At 43.5% G+C, this 10,254-nt stretch overlaps 1 pseudogene; it reads right to left on the bottom strand.

Annotated features, from left to right (window-relative positions):
• Positions 1–9,307: 9,307 nt before the first annotated feature.
• Positions 9,308–9,475, bottom strand: LOC134399830 (U2 spliceosomal RNA; annotated as a pseudogene).
• Positions 9,476–10,254: the final 779 nt, after the last annotated feature.

The raw sequence follows: 10,254 nt of genomic DNA, 5'->3' as shown, positions 1-10,254 counted from the left end.
TTTAAAAGGGAGTTAGACAAACTCCTGGCAGAGAAGGCTATCAATGGCTATTGGTCCTGATGGCTATGTGCTCCCTCCAGTATCAGAGGCAGTAAGCCTATATACACCAGTTGCTGGGGAACATGGGTGAGAGGGTGCTGTTGCACTCCTGTCCTGCTTGTGGATTTGCTGTGGATTTGCTGTCTGGCCACTGTGTGAACAGAATGCTGGACAAGATGGACCTGATCCCGCACAGCTCTTCTTATGTTCTTATGTACTTGGGAATAAGGACAATTTTATTGTAGAAAAAATTATTATTATTATTATTATTATTATTATTATTATTATTATTATTATTTTAAAGTGATTACAAAAACAAAGAATGACCCTGTTCAGATGACTCACTAAGCCATGGTGGTTAAGCATTTTGTGCTAAACATTATGGCTTAGTGTGTCATGTGAACCATGACTTACCATGCTGTATGAACCATTCCTATCCATAATAATGGTTTAAACATGCTCACTAACTATTTGCTGCAAAAGAGTTAGTGGCCTAACCATGGCTTAGTGTGTAGGGTGACCATATGAAAAGGAGGACAGGGCTCCTGTATCTTTAACAGTTGTATAGAAAAGGGAATGTCAGTAGGTGTCATTTGTATGCATGCAGCACCTGCTGAACTTCCCTCTTCATCACAACAGTTAAAGCTGCAGGAGCCCTGCCCTCCTGTACAGCCCCGCTATTGTGGAATTTCCTTCCAATGGAAATACAAGCAGACTTCACCTTGCTGACTTTCTGCAGGCAAGTGAAACCATTTTCATTTCAGTTGCCTTTGGGAATTAGCCTTTGCTATGTCCCGTTTTTTATTCTCTCTCTCTCTCTCTCTCTCTCTCTCTCTCTCTCTCTCTCTCTCTCTCACACACACACACACACACACACACACACACACACACACACACACATTTAAATTCCTTGTAGACTTACACTGAACTTGAACTAAAAATAAATCCACCTGGGAGGCAAAAGAAATAGGTCAGAACTCATGCTGGGTTCAAACCAGCTGGGTGGCAATCCTACAGGGACTACAGCACTTATTACTACTGCTAGTAAGTGCTCTGAGCTTATTTGGTCATATAAACAAAATGAGAGGCATATCATGGGTTTTATGGTTGCTGTCAAAACACAGCTATGCACATAAAGGGCCTGGTATGAGGTGGGCCATACATGGAGGTTGTTGCAGAAAATAACTGAGAGAAATCAGAGGTCTAAAGGCACCAACCAGCAGAAGGTTAATGGAACATCTGTGGGCAAGGTTTACTATGTATGTTTGGAGAAGTATTCACTTCCCAGAAATCCTTTTCTGTGTAGCACATTTTCTTTTGGGTGTCAAAAAAACAGCACCCCCAAATTCCATTATCCCCCAAAGATGATGAAAACATGCAAAAAGTCAACTGTAATTGATAGGCCAAAATTTTATTTTACGAAAACTCTGGACATTAGATTCGGAATCTTTCAGCAGCTGCACAATTGACATATGACAGATAGTGGCTTCGGAAGGCTTGGGAAATGATCGTATGTCTAAAGTGTAAATGCATGGAAAACAGCAATGAAATCGAAGCAACCTCTGGGGCCTAGTGGCGTGTTATATCACTCCAGAGCTTTACAGCATGATCCAACAGAGATTTTGTTGGAAGTAAGTTATGGTGGCCATGTGTCCTACTTTAGAGAGAACAGTCCTCCATTTGAAGGCACCCTATATTGGAAGCATGAATGGTTTAAAGATAATGAGCCATAAGAAAGGGGAGCAGGGATGGTCTCAGCACACGTCAGGCTGTCATAGAGTCACAGTCATAGAATAGTAGAGTTGGAAGGGACCTATAAGGCCATCGAGTCCAACCTGTGTCTACCCAGTCAGCTAAACTCATATCCAATCTACACTTCCATGTAAATGTTATTGATACTAAATCTTAAGCAGCAAATGGGTAGTAAAATTAGGGGATCCCCAGATAGTACAGTCAGTTTCAATGGCAGATATCTGAATTATGGAGCAACTAGTATGATGCTTCTCGAAATTGTGGAAATGTTTGGCTATGGGGCGGCATATAAATGTAAAAAAATAAAATAAATAAATAACGTGGCCTTAACATTGGGCTGTATAGTTGACTGGGTGGGCAAGTTTAGGGAGGAACATGAAAATTCAGCAAGGTAGGCCCACCACACAAAGTTGCCCATTCCATCTAAAGAGTTGCATTTTCTTTCTGCAAGAAAACTAAATTCAGTCTCTTCAAGACTAGGAGATTCTCATAATTTGTGCCATTTTGGACATAGGTTTGTGGACTGTTCCATTAGGGCTGGTTCACATGTTCAAGTTTATCACTCATTGATTGTGGCATAAAGCGATACGTGAATCAGCTATCAAAAATGTGTCATCCTTGCAGGTAGAATTTCCTCATCACCCATTATCAACTTTCAGACACCACATTTTTCAATGGAGACCAGCTCACATCTTTGGTGGGTGAGTGTCATCCAATCACAAGCCATCAAGCGATTTTGAAGCTCCATATGTGAATTGCTCCTTAGAGACAGGATCCTATCTCCATTTTACCCCCTTTGGGCCAAATCTTTTACCATCTTTTTTTTTTTTACACATCTTCCTTCCTTCATACAGCCATCATCACACTATATTTCATATCTCTTTTTTGCTGGGTCCTGTCAAAAGGTTTATGAATACAGATTTCAAAGCAAGGTCATACAATTGATGTATACAACTGCCAGCGATATTTATAGAAATGCCGCCAATCACTAAGGGTGCTTCTTTAGTGTTTCTTTTGATTGTCCCTGAGCAGTGACAATGCTGTTCCATAGAAGTGTCCATAATGACACCTAAATCTTTCTCTGATGTAGCTGCAAGTAATTGAAAATCCCTTTGATGTGCACGCACAGTTCAAATGGTTCCTTTTTCTCCAACTAGTCTCTGTATTTTCTTCTTTGTCCATAGCATACAGATGTCTGCATCTTCTTTGGAAATGATATTGACTGAACTCTGGATGACCTGAAATAACTCCTTATCCATTCAAAAGTTTTGGCCATGCGGTATATATTGGTATTAGGAAGGTGACCATCAGGACTAGCCGAAGTGCTGCTATAGCCTTTATCGTTTTAGAGTCAGTATCTGATTCAGAGGTGGACAAGGATGGTTTAAAACCCAGTTCAGTCATGGGCCCTGAGTGTTTGGCTCTGCCTGGTTTCTCCTCTAATGGCAGGCCAAGGGAGCCGTGCTGGTTTGGGCCTGCTCAGGTTGTGGAATGTCAAGATAGTAAAAGTATGGCCTTCCATCTGATTACAGGCCGAAAGAAATCAAGACTTACTTTCAGCCACAGCTGCAAGATAAGGCTTTGAGTCAAACTTCTGAATTACAGCATGAGAAATCTTCTGTGGGAACCAAACAGAGGAAGTGGGTTTTCAGGGATGCCATTCAGGTTCAAACATCAGCTCAAGAGGGTGGAACAAAGATACTGTTCAGCATAAAGCTCTGAGCTAAAATCCCCAGTTAGTTTAATCGTCAAAACACAAAAAATGAAACAGACAGCCTCTCCTGTGAATTTAAGCTAGTGGCAAAGCTATGAAAGCTATGCTGAAAACATCCATCTTTATTGCCCAAAACCTATTTGCCTGGTCGTTCCATTGTCTGTGCTGCTCCACACATAAACTCTCCATCAAATCTGGACCCTTGTCTGTTTAAACCTCTTATTATTAAAAACTTGCCTAGGACTTAGGGCATGTCTACACCATCCATTTATCCAGGGGGTCAGCTCGAGGTCGTCCCTGTGCGTCCAAATAACACACAGCTGTTCTCGGGGTCAACTGGGGATGACCTCTCACTTTCCTGGGGATAAAATGGACAGCACTTATCCTGGTATTTCCCGCAGTCCCAGAACAATCCCAAGGACCGTGGGTGGTGTGGTGCAGGCTCCCAGGTCTCCCTCCTCCCCACAAGTAGCGGGGCTTTACAAACGGGCATGGAGCTGCATGGGGGGACTCCATGCCTATGCCCCCCCCAGCAATTTTGCCATCCTCAGGTTGGCTGCTGGCGCTTTTCGGCGCCAAGTTTTTTTGGGTGGGGTTGTTCGTTTTTTACTCACATTTTGCACAGGATCTCTCCCGCACAGTTGCACACACACAAAAAACATGCCATGCTGGAGCGTCCCTCCTGACTTCCAGGATGTTGCAATGGTGTGAGAACTCTGGGGGACGATCCCGAAAGCGGGAAAGCCCAGGATCCATCCCCCCACCCTCGTCCCAGATATCTGCTAGGTATAGCTGAGCCTTTAGTCTGCCTTAGACCATAGATCATAAAAGCTCTGCACAAAAAGCTCTCTACTGCCCAGTGCTCTCTGTCTCTGTCCAGCCTGGACTTAATGTCATTTTAATTGCCCAAAATTGCCTAGATTTATTATAAACTTAAAACTCTTGTTTATTTATTTATTTATTACATTTATCTCCCACCTTTTCCCCTCCAAGGAACCCAAGTCCTCCTCTTCTCCATTTTATCCTCACAACAACAACCCTGTGAGGTAGGTTGGGCTGAGAGTCTGTGTCTGCCCCAAAGTCACCCAGTGGGTTTGTTGCCCAAGTGGCAAGGGGGGGTTCGTTCCCCTAGAGGGCCGTGCTCGATTTGTCCTTCAGAGTAGAATCAGACGCGCAGATCTTCGGCGTATACAACCCAGTTTTTATTTCTCGAGAAAGGCAAGAAACCAGCAAGCTAACGCCCTGCAGGATCTAGCCCCGAACAATCTAAAAGTATTTCCTTATATTAGCATACAAACAATGGAGATGAGTCACAATCATGTGAGGTTACTTCAGAGTCACGCACCACGTCGCTGTTGCTGGGCAGAGTTTGCACTCGGCACCCAAAGTTTGCGCCCTGCCCACTGTTTTGCACTCTTTATGCTGGAGCTGACAGTCCTTATATGGCCATTCTTTGCACTCAGAACACAAAACTTTGCTCCCGGCCTACAGGGTCTTGTGATTAGCTGATTCAAGCAGGCATTTACAATTTATTCAACAGGTTTCCATGGCCAAGTGGGGACTAGAACCCGGATCTCCCAACTCTCAGTCTGACACGCTAACCACTACGCCACACTGGCTGGCTGCCCTAAAGTTCTTACCAGGAGCTAAAGCAAAGGCTAGCAGACTTCTGTTAAGAATTAAAAGACCATAATGTTCTCTTGCTTAAACTTATCTTAACCCTTAACCTTTAGTCTGCCTAACACATCTACTGTAACAATTTTGATGTAGAATCTATTGTTTAACTGATCTCTGCCTGGGTAGATAAATTCTAATTCTTTATCTTTCTTTTAAACCAGGTCTTAAGTTGCCTAAAATGTTTTCTTGCCTAGATTTATCATGTCCTTTAACCTTGCCTTATTTTCTAAACTGTAAAAATCCCACGTTAAAAAACGATAATTAAACTAATCCGTAACACATAGTTATTTGCCTTAAACTGTTTCTTAACCTAAGCAATATGCCTATAGCTTTATAATTTATAAGAAGTGATAACTGTTAACCTTTCGCCTTAAAATCTGCTATAGAAGTGCCACTAATTTTAGTGTCCTTTGCCAAAGAGCTTTATCACACCAGCGTTATACTGTGCAATCACTGCAAATTGCATGCAAAGGACTCAGACGTTTTCCACTTTATAATCTGCTTTGATCGTGAAGTACTCCCAGGAATCCTGCCTTAATTGTGCAATAAAGCAAAAAGATTTGCCGTATTTAGCCCCTACTTTTTGTGTGTATCTTCCGAGCTTCCGCTGGGGTGCAGGAGCAGGATTCTAAAGAAATGCTTACATCTGCATAAGCTTTAAAGATAAAGACACCAAAATTGGCACAGTAATAGATATTAGGTCATCCGTTGATTTTTTAAATGATTTTTTACATTTCCCCCTTTTAACTCACTTCCTGGTATGCAAAGGATCGCTGTCACCTGGTAGCAAAAACAACAACAGCGAAAGTTTAGCGCTGCGGGGATAATCTGAGGGAAGCAGGTACGTGGGATGAAGCTTATAGTATGTACCAAATATACATGCCCTAACAGTGAGCATTGCTTTCTTTCCTCTTCCCAGGACTGGCTCCAGGTTTGACTGTCTCCATGGCATAATGTCTCCTGGTGGACCCCATCCTATGTTAGTGAGCCTCCCCACAAGCCATGGTGAGCTTACCTAGCATCAGGTAGTGGACAACAGTGAGCAGCAATCTTGGTCCCATGAGGAATTTCCTATCATACCCTGAACATGCCTGACATAGCACCACTCCAAGGCATTGTGGGAAAATTGATCTGATCCTCTTTGCTGTTGCTGTCTGTTCAATTGCCCTCTCTCCGTGATGAGTGAGTATCAGAGGCAGTAAGCCTGTATACACCAGTGGCTGAGGAATATGGGTGGGAAGGTGCTGTTGCACTTGTGTCCTGTTGTGGGTTCCTGCTTGACAGCTAGTTGGCCACTGTGTGCTGGACTAGAAGGATCCTTGGTCTGATCCAGCATGGCTCTTCTGATGTTCTTATGTAAAGCAAGAACTCTGCACCTGATATCCTTTGGGCTTAGCCAGGCTCAATTAACAGGTGCACTCAGGAAGTGGGGCACCAACAGCATCGTACACAAGCCCTCCCCCACAAAAAACTGGAACAATTTCCCTATTCCCAATGGGTGGGCCAAAGGGATTGAGACAGTCAGAGTTGCATTTTGTTCTCACTGGGTACTCATTTAATAAATGGCTCAAACAGAACCTGCCTCCTTCAAATCATTGGCCTCTGTGCAAATTTGACTCCTTGGAGAGGAGATAAGAGCATAAGAACATCAGAAGTGCCCTGCTGGATCAGACCAAGGGTCCATCCAGTCCAGCACTCCGTTCACACAGTGGCCAACCAGCTGTCAACCAGGGACCAACAAAGCCGGACATGGTGCAACAGCACCCTCCCACCCATGTTCCCTAGCAACTGGTGCACACCAGATGGTAGAAGCTTGACGAGATACAAAAGAGGGCAGGGCTCCTGCAGCTTTAACAGTTGTGATGAAGAGGGAATTTCACCAGGGGCTGCATGCATACAAATGACACCTGCTAAATTTCCCTTTTCTATACAATTGTTAAAGATACAGGAGCCCTGTCCTCCTTTCCATATGGTCACCCTACCTTTCGGCCCAGCCCTGCACTGCAATGCGACCCCCGAGAAAATCTCCAAAATGAAATCCGGCCCTCGCGATGACAGAGACTCAACACTTCGGCTTTAGAAACTTGCAACCCCAAGTGAAGTCCATTTGGCTTGGTTTTACTCTTTATGCATTGGTATGAATTATGTACTCTGGTTTAACAGGAATTTAATAACAGTGTTCAGCAATCTCAACGGGTTATTGAAAGGACTAGGAACCAGTGCTCCACTTCTTTTGAAGCTCAGGTCAAACATTAATTAATTCCCCAGGAAGAGAGTTGCTGCCTCTGTAGCTGTGGTTCCAAACCTGCTATGCTCTTGTGCACACGGATAATGCAAATCTGGCACTTGGGGAAAGAATCATAATGGTGCGTGTATGAAAATGAGGCATAATTTAGTCTGGTTGCAATAGATTGCAACACTGCAACGCTGGAGTCTGTGTTTGCTGTCTGGTCTATGTACAAAGATACTGAAATGACCTTGGCTGCTCAGGCATACAAAGAGACAAAACTGTTCTTCTCTGTTGGGTAAAGTGGAATCTGGGCTTTGATAGGAAGAATTCAAGTTAAAGGGACAGTGTCAGATGCAGAAAGGAGGCTTTCAAATCTCTTTGGCCCTGCCTTTCTACACCTAAGGATTATCTCAGGAAAATGGAGGGATCGTCCCTGCCTGCTCCCGGGATCCCCTGTGTGTCATTTGGATGCACAGGGATGATCCCAGGGAAAAGGGAGGTTTAGAAATGGCCTTTGTCATATGTAGGGATGGGGGGGGGGGAGGGGGAAGAAATGTATTCAATTTGCATTTTAATGCAAACTTACGTAACTTTGCGCTTTTGAACCAAGATGCAAAGTGCAACTCCGTTATCCTTTGAAATTTGCCCTTCTTCAAATTTTGCAATGGAGTCCTTCCCAGTCAAAACATGCGTCCAAAAATGCATGCTTTAGGAGGAGAATACAAAGAAAAATGCACAGGTTAGTGAAAATAATGGTTAAAAGAAAGCAGCACGATGTTAGGAAAATTCCTTGCAAAAAAGCATGTCTGTGAGGCAAAGTCTCATATAAAAATCCATGTGTTAGGAGAAAGGTGTACAAAATGCATACAAATTCTCAAAGTTGGGGACGAAACAAATTTAAGATTGGAAAAATGAGAAACCAAAAGAAACCAAATTTGACACATTCCACCCATCCCAAGTCATATGATCATAAGATCATAGAATAGTTGAGTTGGAAGGGGCCTATAAGGCCATCGAGTCCAAAGCCCTGCTCTATGAAGGAATCTACCTTAAAGCATCCCTGACAGATGGTTGTCCAGCTGCCTCTTGAAGGCGTCCAGTGTGGGAGAGCCCATGTCTGCTATCTCCAGTGTTTGAGGCAGTAAGCCCGTGTGCACCAGTTGCTGGGAAACATAGGATCATAGAATCATAGAATAGCAGAGTTGGAAGGGGCCTACAAGGCCATCTAGTCCAACCCCCTGCTCAATGCAGGAATCCACCCTAAAGCATCCCTGACAGATGGTTGTCCAGCTGCCTCTTGAAGGCCTCTAGTGTGGGAGAGCCCATGACCACCCTAGGTAATTGGTTCCATTGTTGTACTGCTCTAACAGTCAGGAAGTTTTTCCTGATGTCCAGCTGGAATCTGGCTTCCTGTAACTTGAGCCCATAATTCTGTGTCCTGCACTCTGGGATGATCGAGAAGAGATCCTGGCCCTCCTCTGTGTGACAACCTGTCAAGTAGTTGAAGAGTACTATCATGTCTCCCCTCAAGCTTCTCTTCTCCAGGTAAACATGCCCAGTTCTTTCAGTCTCTCTTCATAGGGCTTTGTTTCCAGACCCCTGATCATCCTGGTTGCCCTCCTCTGAACACCCTCCAGCTTGTCTGCATCCTTCTTGAAGTGTGGTCCCCAGAACTGTACATAACACTTCAAAAAGGATGCAGACAAGCTGGACATTTGTTGTGCAAAAGCCCAATGCATTTTGGCCTCTTGTTTTTTTATGTCCTTCTTCTGGGGCCTGTAAGAGTACATATCTAGAAAGCAACAATGAGACAACACAGAACTTAAAACTTTTTTTTTTCAGTTCTAAGAGCACATTGCAAGCACAACCTGTGCACACATGTTGTAAACAAAAACATAAGTTCAGCAAAACACATAAAAAGTTTTATAGGGCACACTGCAGATAAGGCCTGTGCATATATCTAATAATATAAAACAGTTAAAATATTACATACTTGTTAGAATGTCTGCAGAAATTAATGATGGATACTACACTTGATCTTAGCCAAAAGGCCGAGAAGTTTGACTTCTAATAGTGACTTGATGGGATGTACTGAAGGCTATGTATAAATAAAATATGATCGATCAATCAATCGATTGATTGGTTTTGTTGTGTTTTAGACAGTGCTCCTATTATGTGGGAAAGATCATGGTGCCCTTGACGAAATCCGCAATCTGGCACCTCTCAGATTTTGCAAAATCTTCCCTTTCCCCATAGCTTTCTAAAGTTGGTAGCTTGTGGGGTCATCCTCCCTGACCCCTTGTAATTCAGCGTTCATTAAAAAAAGAGAGAGAGAGACTTTAGACCTTTTATTATGGAGATGTAAAGAAAAGCATGCAGGCATGAGTAGATCTAGGCCAGATCTACACCAAGTAGGATATTGCACTATGAAAGCGGTATGAAAGCAGTATATAAGAGGCAGGAGCCACACTATGGCTTTATAGCGATATTGAAGTGCACTTGACAACTGTTGGGGCCCATGACACATACTATATACCACTTTCATAGTGCTATATCCTGCTTGGTGTGGCTCCTGCCTCTTATATACCACTTTCATACAGCTTTCATAGTGCTATATCCTGCTTGGTGTAGATCTGGACCTAGATAGGGTAGATCTGGAGAGGCAGCCTGAGGAAGGCTGTAAACCTATGCACACTTACCTGGGAGTAAGTCCCATTCAACTCAGTGGAGCTTGACATGTACGGGATTGCAATGTAAACAAAGCTGCAATCTTAAACCAAGCCGAAGACCAGAGTGCTCTCCTCAGCTGGGGCCCATCTACACTTGTCTAGATGAAACGTAA

This window comes from Elgaria multicarinata, chromosome 5, assembly GCF_023053635.1.
Source record: "Elgaria multicarinata webbii isolate HBS135686 ecotype San Diego chromosome 5, rElgMul1.1.pri, whole genome shotgun sequence".
Lineage (NCBI taxonomy): Eukaryota > Metazoa > Chordata > Lepidosauria > Squamata > Anguidae > Elgaria > Elgaria multicarinata.
The sequence above is the reverse complement of the archived record's forward strand: the minus strand, read 5'-3'. Positions and strand labels throughout refer to the sequence as shown.